This window comes from Lagenorhynchus albirostris, chromosome 19 (genome assembly GCF_949774975.1).
Source record: "Lagenorhynchus albirostris chromosome 19, mLagAlb1.1, whole genome shotgun sequence".
NCBI lineage: Eukaryota > Metazoa > Chordata > Mammalia > Artiodactyla > Delphinidae > Lagenorhynchus > Lagenorhynchus albirostris.
Genome location: NC_083113.1, coordinates 21,957,015 through 21,971,517, shown reverse-complemented (window position 1 = coordinate 21,971,517; position 14,503 = coordinate 21,957,015).

Here is a 14,503-nt window from a genome sequence, read left to right as displayed (position 1 = left end):
CACCAAACACCTGCCCTTGGGGGCTGGGAGGACAGCTGGGCATGAAGTCACCAGGGGGCCCAGGCAGAGCTGTGTCCACCAGCAGTGCTGTGCAAGTATCAGGACTTCAGAGGGTGGGGGAGACATACAGTTGAAAGCTTTCTGTTTTGCCAAGTCAACAACCCTTTCTAATCACCATCATTTCACCACAGAAAGGGCAATGTAGAGCCCAAAGAGTGGAAACCGTGCAAGCTCAGAATAAAAGGAAATCCTTTGAATTGGATAAGTACAGCCATGAAAAATCACTCTAGTCTCTTTTCCTCATTTCACTGCAGGTTAGAGCAAACATTGGCGCAGATGAGCACATGCCAATGAGAATGCAAGAGCAGACTTAACCTTGTGGACTTTTAGAGATTATGGACCAGGGAGCTCCTCTCTGGCAAGGAGGCAGCAGGTGCCCAGCCATGAGTGACTATCGGAGTGAGATGGCTGGGGTTCCGGACTCCAGCTCCACGCGTGGGCCTTGCTGTCACATCTGCCCTGAGCTGGATTGGCTGCAGAATGAAGACACTCGGTTCTCTTGCTCCCCTTGCCTCCCACACTCTCCCTCTGTCCCCCTGAGAACCCAGCCATTGCCCCCTGTGATCTGGGACTCCCAGCCTCCTTCAGTCTTTGAACTATTCATCCTCGGCTTCCTGGATGAACAGTGCTTGGAGTTTTCTTTGAAGAGTTTCCATGAGCTCCTTTCCTTATTTATCAGCTCTTTATTAAAAGGCCATGAAGAAATGATTCGTCAGAGACTTAATAACAAGGTGCAGTGGACACTTGTGTAATTTAATGACAATTCCAGACCCATCTTTCATGGCAACAGCGGTCCCAGGGCTGCTGTGTCGATGACAGAGTGGAGACGAGTGAGCCCTTTAGCACTATGCTGATTGCTTCCAAGTCCAGCCTCGTGCTGTCCTCTCTGGCCAGGCTTGGGCTAGTCCTGCAGGGGAGATAGCCACGACTCTGTAGCCAGAGAGAGGAAGCAGGAGAGTTCAGAGCTGGTAGCCAGGAGCTGGAATGGGAGGCAGGATTGGCCCCTTCAGGATTTGGCAGAGTGTGCCTTTAATTAAAGCACTTACTGAAGACCCCTGAATTAGGATATTTTGATGGCAAATGGCAGAAACCCAAGTCAACTGGCTCAAAATGTAGATATATTGGCTTAGGAAAATAAAGAGAGGCTCAGCTTCAGGCGGCCAGACCCAGGTGCCTGATGATGTCGTTGGGAATCTACCTTTCTCCACCCTTAGTTGACTTCATTTTCAGGAAGGCCTGAGCTGCATGATTGCAAGATGGTCACCCAGTCCCAGTCTTCTGCCTCCAGATGAGCAGCTCTGGCTGTCAAGAAAGCTTCTCCTTTGTACTACTGGCTCCTTGGGGTATTTAACACTTACTAGGTTCTGAGGACATGAATATGAATAAGACATGCTACCTTCTCTCAAGGACCTCCCAGCATTGCAGGAAATACTTGGTAGTTAACAGACATTGTGCGTAACCTGTGTGCAATGCCATCCTCTGTGAGAAGCTGGAGGATTAAGTATGGGGCAAAGCCTCTACAATAAAATTAAAATTTTCCTTCAAGTACATCCTCCAAGGTTCTATCCCAAATCTCTTAATCTAGCAGAGTGGTTAAGAGCTCAGTGTCCTGCAGTTTGACAGATCTGCCTTTGAATCCTGGATCTGCCATTTAGGAGATCTGAGAATCTGGAAAGTAAATTCACATCTCTGTGCCTCTGTCCCATGGAGATAATAACATCTACCTAATAAGGTGATTCTGAGGATTCAATGAAATGACGCATCATATGAGGCAGTAAATTCAGTGCCAACATATAATAAGAGCTGAATAAATGGCATTTGTTACTGTTAGGCTGGAGTTATGGGGGTTTGAATCTCCCCTCCATGGAGAGAGGGTTCTGGAGTGGACCTATCCAGTACAGACAAAGGGCCAACATGGAGGTAGGATTCCACCCAACTGGCATCAGGGAAGAAGTTGTCACCCAAAACAAAAGGGGATCTGATGCTTCTTAGTGATCTAATTTAGGGGTCCCAGTGCTGGGGAGGGGGTCTAGGTGAACACAGAAACTGGAAGGGCCTAAAATGGACCTCACAACAGGTTCCAGCACCAAAACCCAGAGTTCTGAACCAAGGAAGTGAGGTAGAGTGGCAACGGGGGTGGGGTGTGGTGGTGGGGTTACTTGGAGGAAGGAGTGTGCACAGATGGGTTACAACTGCTTAAGGGGTGCACAGACCACTACCACAGCACTAAGAGAAGCTTTCTCATGACGCCTTCCTCGACTGTAACCCCGCAGGAGAGGGAAAGGGGCCGTGGAGGCCAGCAAGTACCTGGAGGAACTCTCCAGAGGCCCCCTGGGGACCCCCACACAGTGTTTTGAAAATTAAATCAGAGCCTTGAGAAAACATGCTGAAACTCTACCTCTGTGTGGGTTACTCACTCTCCTAAAATACTGTCTTCAGCGTAACCCCTGCCAACTGGATATAAAATCCACCTTTCTCAGTTTGCCGTTTGAGGGAGTCTGCTGCCGATGGGCACAGACCATGAGCCCGAGGCCTGCTGATGCACCTTCCTCAGCCACTCCGCCACTCGCACACTCTTCAGTGACAGGGAAGAGGAGGTGGGCCCCAGAAGAAATTTCCTCTAAGACCAGCAGAGACACTTATGTGAATGCCTAGGCCAATCTTTGGGAATTTTTCTTTTAAGGTTTTGACTGACAAATAATTACAGCTGTTTAGTCCTTTGCTATAAATTAGAGCTTTCACGTACACTGTCCCATGTGACTTTATAAAAGCCCTGTGAGGTGGAGAGGGCAGTCATCCTGCCTGGGCCCATGATGCAGAAATATCCTGCATCACAGGCGTATAGGGTGAAGCAGCCTAGGGGTCTGCCTAACAAGCAGAGGAGGGAGGACCGGGGCCGTGGGCTCAGCTCTGCCTGGGTTCTCTCACCCAGGGATCTGCTCGCCTGTGCAGCTCTGTGCCATCTCACAGCCCAGCCCAATCTTCTCTTTTCTGAGCCCATTTCATGGCAGACTCTCAGTAAATGTCCTTTAAATAGCCTTGAATTGAGGGAAAAGCAAACCCAGGGAAAGACAGGGGCATAAAGTCCTGCTCTTAGCTGGCATACCTCAGAGTTCAAAGCCCATCGTCTGCCCATGAGCTTCTGGAGTGTCTCCCGCCCCTCCGGTCTCCCCCAGCAACCCACCCCTGAGTGGGCCCATTCAGTGCTCAAGGAATAAAGAACCCAGAGGGGGAAACTGCCTTGGTTCCGCCAGGGAAAGAGTACATTTGATAGTTTTATCAGCCTCACATCCCTGTAACAGACCCCTTCTAGGGTGTCTGCTCCACATTCACCCCATTGTTTAGGGAGAGTGCCCATGCAGCGATGAGACAGGGGAAAGCCCAGGTGGCACAGATGCATCCACCAGCCATAGTGACTGGTCCACTCGAGCTCACAAGGCCTGGTGAGGGCAGTTCGTCATCTGTGCTGGCCTGATCCTCCCACGTGAGTTTGGAGCAGGGACTGAACTCACCGGCCAGCCTCTTGCTTATTCATGGCCTGGGAGTATGAAAGGTCAACACAGCCACGTGCCACCTTGGAGAGGTGCAGCAGAGAAGGCCTGCTGGGAGGAATAGAAATGTGAAAGAGCTGCAGAGGCAAGAGAGGAAAGACGGAAGGAGCAGCTCTTCGCTGAGTCCCACCTCGTGAGGCTGGCTGCACGCCAGACCAGCAGGGGCCTGAGCTACCCGCACTCTTCCCGTCAGCATCCTTTTCCTATTAAACCAGCCTGGGTGTGTTCTGTCCTCTGCCCACCGCCCGCCCGCCCCCACCAACAACGTCATCCTGAAGACGAATCCCAGCCACTTGTGCCGCCCTCAGCAGATTTCCTGGGAACACCCAGACGAGGCAGGAACTGTCGTTTAAGTAATTCTGCAATCCTTTCCACCTGGGTCATCTGCTGCCTCCCCAGAGCTCCCAAGTTTGGCACCTCTTGGGCTGGGCATAATGTAAAGTCTGGGCACAAGACCCAGCCCCCAGCTGCACAGAACAGGAGAGCTCACGGGGCCACGGCGCAGTACATAGCGCTGGCTCCTTGGCTAATGCTGGACTCTGCCACGAGCACATTTCACCACCTTTTGTACAGCACATTCCTGTGTATTTTAGTCCAATAAACAGGCATGGTTTTTTCTAGAGCAAGTATTTCTTTTGCATTTACTGCTTTTGGAGGTTTTCTGTTTTGTTTAAAAAATCAGTTCATGAGTTTCTGTCAACTGACTTATTTCTATTGATTTCCACTGCGCCATCCCTGCCTCTTCTCCTTCATGAGTGCTTGTTTTGCATCCTCTCAGAGGAAGAAGAAAGCCTTTCTGATGATCCAGACCCACTGTGACTCCCCTTCCCTGTCTCAGCCTGGAGCCCCACTCGCTCCACTGAGAACAGCTGTTCCTTTTTCCTTATCTTTGCCAGGAGTGGCTCCTGGCAGGCACCTCGTTGGAAAGGCAGCATGGTGGGTAGAAGCACTCTGGGCATTCCATCCCCTATAACACACTATGTGACCTTGGATACATCCCTTCTATCGCTGGGCCCAGTCTCCTAGTTTGCTGAATGAAGGACCAGCCCACAGCACCTTCAGTTTCCCAAAGGCCAGGCCATGTGGCTGCTCTACCTCTCATGGCTCCACGAGGGTGGGCTCAGCCAGGGCAGGTGCTTTTCCTGACAAACCACTGCCAGCTCCCCCGCAGACACACCCTCACCCAGCACCTCAGCCCAGGCATGGCCTTTCTACATGCACAGCCTTTCTGCATCCTTCAGCGCCACACCGCTCCCACACGTGTGTCTTTGTCACTCTCCTGCCTTAGCTGGTCCACGTAGGCGGGCTGTTCTTTGCTGCCCCAGGCTCCCGCTGGGCCTCAGGGCCCCTTTGTTATGGATTGGAGGCAGAAAAGGAGAGGTTTAATAGGTTGGGATGGATATGCATGGACACTAAAGGCTATTTTTTCTTTTTCCATCTTTATGGTGGTTTTAAAATATATCCACTAATATTATACTTTGACTTCCTCCCTTCAAAAACAGAAGTCTAACCCCAAATGTGGGCCATACTTAATGACTCACTTCTAACGAATAGAATGTGGTTGGAAGTACTGCTATATGATTTCCAAAGCCTGGTCATAAAAAGGATAACTTTGGCCTAGATGTCTCTCTTGGATCCCTTGCTCTGAGGGAAGCCAGCCACCAGGTCAGTAGGACACTCAAGCTGACTGTGGAGCTGGAACCATGTAAGGGAACCAAGGCCCCCCAACAACTCCCAACAGCAACCGTCCCTGAGGGTGAGCCACCTTAGAAGCCTCCAGCTGACGGCAACCTCATAAGGGACCCTGAGCCAGGACCACCTGGCCAAGCCATGTTGAATTCTTGACCCACAGAAACTCTGAGGATAATAAATGTTTATTGTTGTTTTAAGCCATTAACTTTGGAGTAATTTGTTTGCAGTGAAAGATAACGAATAATTAATACACCCTTGAATCCCCCATTGCAGTAAGTGTGTGTCGCTCATCTCTTTCTTTGCACAGAGAAAACAGGAGAGCCCTTCTGTTGTTATCGAGACGACTTCAGCAGAATTCTGAGCAGAGGTAAACTTGCATTGCTGCCCTGTGACCTCGTGTTTTGCCAGTGCAGTTGACCCAGGTTCGGTCCACATAACTCAGGTACATCCATGAATCTACAGCCTTCAGCTTAGCAAGGTTTGTGGGACCTGGGTGGCTACCACAGTATACAGGCCTGTCCAAGACTCAGGGTCACCATCCACTTTGGGAGGAGCACCACTGAGTCCGGAGATGCCCCTGTACCAGGACCACATATGCTGACACTGAAGCGTCTCCAAGCATCTGAATGGAAACAGATTTCCCTGCAGTGCAGGGCCAGGACTTGAGCTGCAGCCTCTGCTCCGATAACTACAGGTGGATTGCTGTGGCAGCTGGGGGCCATTGCTAATGCATCCTGCTGGCTTCCCCAAGGCGGGTCTGGGCCAAAGCGTGTGATGCTGCATCATTCCCTCCTGACACAGGCTCTGGATGCCAAGATCTTGAGGAGAGTGAGAGGGATCACATTTGTGCTGAGCCCAGGCCCCTGGCCAAGAGCACTGGAGGCATCCTAGCCTCTCATTCTCATGGACAATGACAGATCCATCATCTAAGCACTGAGCACGGGGCCAGGCACTACCAGGGATGCCTGCCAGCGCTCAGTGTGCCCTGTGGGCCTCCCATTATAAGGACAGACACTCAAGTCAATCCAGTGAGCAAACATTGTCTGACCATCTACTGTGTGTGGGGCACAGGAGTGGTGATGAGAGGAAAGAGGAGTTAACACAGTTCCTGCCTCCATAAGCCCCACTCTCCAGCGAGTGGAGAAATACAGGATGAATTTGTGAACAAGAATCGAACTGAGATACTAGCAGCCTCTGCATCTTCTGAGTACCCGACAAGTGGGAACACTAAGGGAAGTTGCATGAAAGGGTCTGCCCTTGGCCCAGGCTCTAAGAGATCATGAAGAAAGGCTTTCAACAAAAGCCAACAGCAGACAGCATCACAAAGGTGTGAGAGAGCCAGGTGTGCCCAGGTCTGTGAGCATCACTCTATCACGGCAGTAGGTTATGCAGGCCAACTAGTGCCACCATATGTTGTGAAACAAACAACTCCAAACAACAAGTGCTTGTTTCTTGCTTACAGGTTTGCAAGTTGGCTGAGGCCATCTCTGCTCTAGACTGGGGGTCAAGTTCAGGCCTGCTCACATACCTCTTTTTCCAGGGCCCAGGCTAAAGGAGCAACAGCTACCTGGGCCTACACTTCTCAAGGTGCAAGGAAGGAGGGCAAAAGGCCAAGCCAAACCACACAACTTTTAAAACCTTCAGTTGGATATGACACCCCTTATGTCTACACACATTCCACTCGTTACAGCAGAGCACATGGCTGAAACCAAAATCTGTGGAACAAAGTAGTACACTCTGTCCAGGATGCACCTTGACAAGGATGGGGAGGGAAGGGAAAATTGTGAAAAATTAGTATGATCTGCTTAATTAGTATGATCTGCTTAATCTGCACAATCTGCTTAATTGTGAAAAATTAGTATGATCTGGTGGCCAGGAAGTCATAGGAGATGAGACTGGAAACACAGACTGGACCTTGTATGAGAGAGGCTAGCTGGTTGTTCACCAAATTATTTCTCTTTCCCTCCTGGGCACAAAACTAGACTACATTTTCCAGCTTCCTTTGTAGCTAGTATCCTGAATCTGGCCAATGCAGGGTGGTAGAAATGATAGACTCTACTCCCAGGCCCAGCTAAACCTACCACATAACCCTCCACTCTTTCCTCATCTGCTGGGTACATATACAGAATCCAGCTGAGGACACTGAAGCCTGAGGTGATAGCAGAGCCACAGGGTGGAAGGAGCATGGCCCCTGAGTCACTGCTTGGAGGACAGTCACCAGGAGATACCCAGGTTAGTCTGCTTTGGGAATTGTGAGTACACTTGTATTGTATCAAGCCACAGAGATTTGGGGATTGTTTGTTATAGCAATTGATCTACCCTACTCTTACCCCATGTCACAGAGGCCCTTGGTGTGTGGCTAAGTGGAATTGAAGTCAGGAAGGCCTGGATTAAAATATCCGCCCCAGCACCTTTCTGCGGGATGACCTTGAGCAAATTGCTTTACCTCTCTAGGCCTTAATTTTTCATCATTAAATGGTGATTCATAGTTCCCACCTCAAAAGGTATGTCAATGACAAAGCCTGTTACTAAACCAGGCGAGGTGTCTTACTGAGTCCTGGCAGGGTGGCCCTGTCAGCCCAGAAGTTTACAAGAGGCTTTCAGGAGGTGGGAAGTCAACCACATGGCATGTTGAGGGTTAAGTCTTCCTGGGGGCTCATTCTGCTTGGAGCAGGGGAGGCAGGGGCTGGGGAGCAGGCTGCCCTCCATAGGCCAGGGCTGGGAAGAGCCACACCGCAGGAGGGGTAGGTCCTCTACTTTGCTGGAGGTTCCTGCACATACGTTTACTAGAAGGCTGGCAGGAATGGGGTGGTAAATCTTTCCCCTCAGCCTGCCACCTGCCCCTGACCCCCCAGTTCCCCCAAACCTACAAAGGCCACTTTGAACCCCAGATGATCGCAGTACTCTCCTCACTGGGCTTTTTGTGAGGATGACATGAGCTGCCATTTATAAAGTTCATGGAGCTATGGTGTACAAGGGGTTGTTAAATAAATAAAACAAATAGAAAATCATGAGGCAGGAGATGGCAGAATAGGAGGACGTGGAATTTGTCACTCCTCACAAGTACATCAATACATCTACAAATGGACCAATTCTCATAGAGCACCTGTTGGAACATTAGTGGAAAACTTCAAACATCCAAAAGGGCAAGAAAAATCCTCTCACAACCAGGTAGGATGAAAGAAAGAATTAAAAAAGAAAAGAGGAATCAAGAAAGGACCAGCAACCCTGGAGGGAAGCTGAAGGTGAGGGGTGGTTCCTGCACTCAGAAAAACTCCCTCACGGTGGGGAAATCAGCTGGAACAGAAAAGAACCTTCAAGGGATCAAAGGAGAATTCAGCAGACAGTCTATGAAAGGCAGGACAAATTAAGAACTGCACGCGTGGTCTACACCACAGCTCTGTGCATTCCAGCCTGAGTTGTGAGTTGCCTGTTGCAAAGGGGGGCTGGGTTCTGGAAAGTGGGGTGTGGAGCACGGAACCAGGGAGGGGACAGCTGTTGGCTGTGAAAAGACAGCCTGAAGGGACAGGAGTAAGGAGCTCCACAACTGGGAAAGTCTGCGGAAAAAACCCGGGACACCATAGAAGCAAGGCATCATTGTTGAGTGACATGCAAGGGGCGGAGCTGATATTACCCTCTGGCTTCTTCGGCCTTGGAGGGCACAGGTAGGGGCTCCTATCTGAGCAGCTGGGGTCTCCTCCGCCCACATGGGGCTCCAGGGACCTAAGTACCACCCATCCCAAAGCCTCCTTGGGAATCAGCCCTGGGTACCCCTGCCTGGGACAAGAGTCCACTGATGCTGGAGGGGGCTGAGTACTAAAGCGTGGGGTTGGGGGAAGAGATCTGGGGAGAGGAGCACTGTTGGCTGTGTGGATACAGCAGAGAGGAAAGGAGTGAGGGGAAGTGCAGCCAGGAATGCCCCTAGAGGAAGCGTGGTCTGCCTGGAAAGTAAGGCACCATTGTTGAGAAGCACATGGGGGATGGGGCCGCCACCACTCTCGCACACCAGCTCCTGTCTCTGTGGGCACTGGTAGGGATTCCCACCAGAGCGAGCACACCACAGTCTGTTCCACTTGCCTGCTGGTCCCTGCCACCGCAGGCAACTTGCTCACAGGTCAATTGTGGCCGCCGTAACTCCTCCCTGGCCTGAGTGAGTAAGTGTGCCCCAGGCAGCTGCTGCTTTCACTCCCTCTCACCTGGGCAAGGAGTAGACGCCTGAGGGTGGTGCACACACAGAGGTGGGGTCAAAACCAAAGTGCGCACATGTAGGGGTGGTGCAACTAAGGAAGAGGAATGGAAATCTTTCTGTGAAGCTGCACAAGCTGTGGATTAAATCCCTGAGATCAGCTGGGTAAATCCTGCGTCTGTGGAATACCTGAATAGACAACAAATGTTCCCACAATTGAGGCCAGTCTAGCCTTCCCAGGACTGAACAAGTACACAAGGGAATCGGGCCAGGTCAGAGTCTGAGCTGGCTCCACACTGCCCACAGCAGGTCCAGAGACCTACCTAGAGGTATTGGGAGGCCTCCTGGGGAGGCGGGTATTGGCTCTGGCTCACTGTGGGAGCAAGGACACTGATGCAGGAGGCCCCAGGAAAATATTCTTATTACTATTATTCTTTTTTTGTTTGTTTCATTTTGCTCAGTTGTTGGTGTAGTTGCTTTTATTATCTTTTATCTTTATTTTTTAACATATATACTTTTTATTTTTCTATTTTTACTTTACTTTTTTGTTGTTTTGTGGTTTCTTCTTGCTTTTGTTCTTTGTTTTTTCTTTCTTTTTCTGATTGTTTTTATGTGTATATTTTATGTTTGCTTTGCTTTTTTGTTGTTTGCTTTTCTTTTATTTCTCATTTTCTGTTTTTGTTAGTTTAGTGTGTGTTGCACTGTTGTTGCTGTTGTTTGTTTGCTGTTGTTTTTGTGATTTGTCTTGGGTTTTGTTTGTTTGTTTTCTTTTCTTTCTTTTTTCTCTGGCTGCACTGTGTGGCTTGCAGGCTCTTGGTTCCCCGGCCAGGGGTCAGGCTTGGGCCTCTGTGGTAGGAGTGCCAAGTCCAGGTCACTGGACCACCAGAGGATTCCTGGATCCAGGAAATATTAATCAGTGTCCATGCTCCCAGAAATATCCATATCAACACCAAGATCCAGCCCCACACAACTGCCTGCAGGTTCCAGTGCTGGACACCTCACACCAAACAACAAGCAAGACAGGAACACAGCCCCACGGATTAGCAGACAGGCTGCTTAAAGTCATACTAAGCTCACAGACACCCTAAAACACACCACCTGACACAGCCATGCCCTTCAGAGGGAAAAGACTCAGCTCTACCCTCCAGAGCACAGGCACCAGTCCTTCCCTCCAGGAAGCCTACACAAGCCCCTGGACCAAACTCACTCACCAGAGGGCAGACAACAGAAGGAAAGGAACTATGGCCCTGTAGCTTGCAGAAAGGAGACCATAAACACAGTAGGTTGGACAAAATGAGATGACAGAAGATATGTTATAGATGAAGAAGGAAGGTAAAATCCCAGAAGACCAAATAAATGAAGAGGAAATAGGCAATCTATCTGAAAAAGAATTCAGAGTAATGATAGTAAAGATGATCCAAGATCTTGGAAATAGAATGGAGGCATGGATCGAAAAGATGCAAGAAGTGTTTGATAAGGACCTAGAAGAACTAAAGAGCAAACAATCAGTGATGAACAACACAATAACTGAATTGAAAAACTAGAAGGAATCAATAGCAGAATAATTGAGGCAGAAGAACGGATAAGTGACCTGGAAGACAGAATGGTGGAAATAACTGCTGAGAAGCAGAAGAAAGAAAAAATAATGAAAAGAAATGAGGACAGTCTCAGAGACCTCTGGGACAACATCTAATGCACCAACATTGGAATTATAGGGGTCCCAGAAGAAGAAGAGAAAGGGAAAGGGCCTGAGAAAATATTTGAAGAGGTTATAGTCAAAAACTTCCCTAACATGGGAAAGGAAATAGTCAATCAAGTCCAGGAAGCTCAGAGAGTTCCATACATGATAAAGCCAAGGAGAAACACACCAAGACACATATTAATCAAACTAACAAAAATTAAATACAAAGAAAAATAATTAAAAGCAGCAAGGGAAAAACAATGAATAACCTGCAAGGGAATCCCCATAAGGTTATCAGCTGATTTTTCAGCATAAACTCTGCAGGCCAGAAGGGAGTGGCAGGACATATTTAAAGTGATGAAAGACGAAAACCTACAACCAAGATTACTCTACCCAGCAAGGATCTCATTCAGATTCGACGGAGAAATCAAAAGCTTTACAGACAAGCAAAATCTAAGAGAATTCAGCACCCCAAAGCAACTCTACAACAAATGCTAAAAGATCTTCTCTAGGCGGGAAACACAGAGAAGGAAAAGCCCTACAAGAACAAACACAGGATAATTAAGAAAATGGTAATAGGAACATACATATCGATAACTACCTTAAATGAAAATGGATTAAATGCTCCAACCAAAAGACATAGACTGGCTGAATGGATACAAAAACAAGACCCATGTATATGCTGTCTACGAGAGACCAACTTCAGGCCTAGGGACACATACAGACTGAAAGTGAGGGGATGGAAAAAGATATTCCATGCAAATGGAAATCAAAAGAAAGCTGGAGGAGCAATTCTCATACCAGACAAAATAGATTTTAAAATAAGAATTACTATAAGAGACAAAGAAAAATACTACATAATGATCAAGGGATCAATCCAAGAAGAAGATAGAACAATTGTAAATATTTATGTACCCAAAATAGGACCACCTCAATATATAAGGCAAATGCTAACAGCCGTAAAGGGGGAAATCAACAGTAACACAATAATAGTGGGGACTTTAACACCCCACTTACTCCAATAGACAGATAATTCAGACAGAAAATAAATAAGGAGGGCTTCCCTGGTGGCGCAGTGGTTGAAAGTCTGCCTGCCAATGCAGGGGACACGGGTTCGTGCCCCGGTCCGGGAAGATCCCACATGCCGCGGAGCGGCTGGGCCCGTGAACCATGGCTGCTGAGCCTGTGCGTCTGGAGCCTGTGCTCCGCAATGGGAGAGGCCACAACAGTGAGAGGCTTGCGTACCAAAAAAAAAACAAAAAGCAAAAAAAAAAGAAAAGAAATAAGGAAACACAAGTTTTAAATGTCATGACATAATTGATATTTATAGGACATTCCACCCAAAGGAGGCAGAATACACTTTCTTCTCAAGTGCTCACAGAACATTCTCCAGGATAGATTGTACCTTGAGTCACAAATCAAGCCTTGGTAAATTTAAGAAAATTGAAATCATACCAAGTAACTTTTCTGACCACAACGCTATGAGATTACTCAATTACAGGAAAAAAAAACTGTAAAAAATACAAACACATGGAGGCTAAACAATACATTACTAAATAACCAAGAAATCACTGAAGAAATCAAAGAGGAAATCAAGAAATACCTAGAAACAAATGACAACAAAAACATGATGACCCCAAACCTATGGGATGCAGCAAAAGCAGTTCTAAGAGGGAAGTTTATAGAGATAAAAACTCACCTCAGGAAACAAGAAAAATCTCAAATAAACAACCTAACCTTACACATAAAACAACTAGAGAAAGAAGAACAACCAAAACTCAGTCAGTAGAAGGAAAGAAATCATAAAGATCAGAGCAGAAATAAATGAAATAGAAATGAGGAAAACAACAGCAAAGATCAATAAAACTAAAATACTGTTCTTTGAAAAGATAAACAAAATTGATAAACCTTCAGCCAGACTCATCAAGAAAAAAAGGGAGAGGACTCAAATAAGTAAAATTTGAAATGACAAAGGAGAAGTTACAACTGACACCACAGAAATACAAAGGATCATAAGAGACTACTACAAGCAACTATATACCAATAAAATGGACAACCTGGAAGAAATGGACAAATTCTTAGAAAAGTGCAACCTTCCAAGACTGAACTGGGAAGAAATAGAAAACATGAACAGACCAATCACAAGTAATGAAATTGAAACTGTGCTTAAAAATCTTCCAGCAAACAAAAGTCCAGGACCAGATGTCTTCACAGGTGAATTCTAGCAAACATTTAGAGAAGACCTAACACCTATCCTTCTCAAACTTTTCCAAGAAATTGCAGAGGGAGGAACACTCCCAAACTCATTCTACAAGGCCACCATCACCCTGATAACAAAACCAAAGATACCACACAAAAAAGAAAATTACAGGCCAATATCACTGATGTAGCAAAAATCCTCAACAAAATACTAGCAAACTGAATCAAACAACACATTAAAAGAATCATGCATAGTGGGAGGGAGACACAAGAGGGAGGAGATATGGGGATATATGTATAGCTGATTCACTTTGTTATAAAGCAGAAACCCATTGTAAAGCAATTATACTCCAATAAAGATGTTAAAAAAAAAAGCATCATGCATGATCAAGTGGGATTCATCCCAGGGATGCAAGGATTCTTCAATATACACAAATCAATCAATGTGATACACCCTATTAACAAATTGAAGAATCAAAACCATATGATCATCTCAATAGATGCAGAAAAAGCTTTTGAAAAAATTCAAAAAGGGAGAAAAGGGAGCCCTCATGCACTGTTGGTGGGAATGTGAATTGGTACAGCCACTATGGAGAACAGTATGGAGCTTCCTTAGAAAACTAAAACTAGAGCTACCATATCACCCAGCAATCCCACTACTGGGCATATACCCTGAGAAAACCATAATTCAAAAAGAACACCCCAATGTTCATAGCAGACACATACACCCCAATGTTCATAGCAGCACTATTTACAATAGCCAGGACTTGGAAACAACCTAAATGTCCATCAACAGACGAATAGATAAAGAAGATGTGGTACATATATACAATGGAATATTACTCAGCCACAAAAAAGAAAAAAATTGGGTCATTTGTAGAGACGTGGATGGACCTAGAGAGTGTCATACAGAGTGAAGTAAGTCAGAAAGAGAAAAATGAATATTGTATATTAATGCATATATGTGGAATCTAGAAATATGGATAGATGATCTTATTTGCAAAGCAGAAATAGAGACACAGACATAGAGAACAAATGTATAGATACCAAGGGGGAAAAGGGGGTGAGAGGAATTGGGAGATTGGGATTGACATATATACACTATTGATACTATGTATAAAATAGATAACTAAT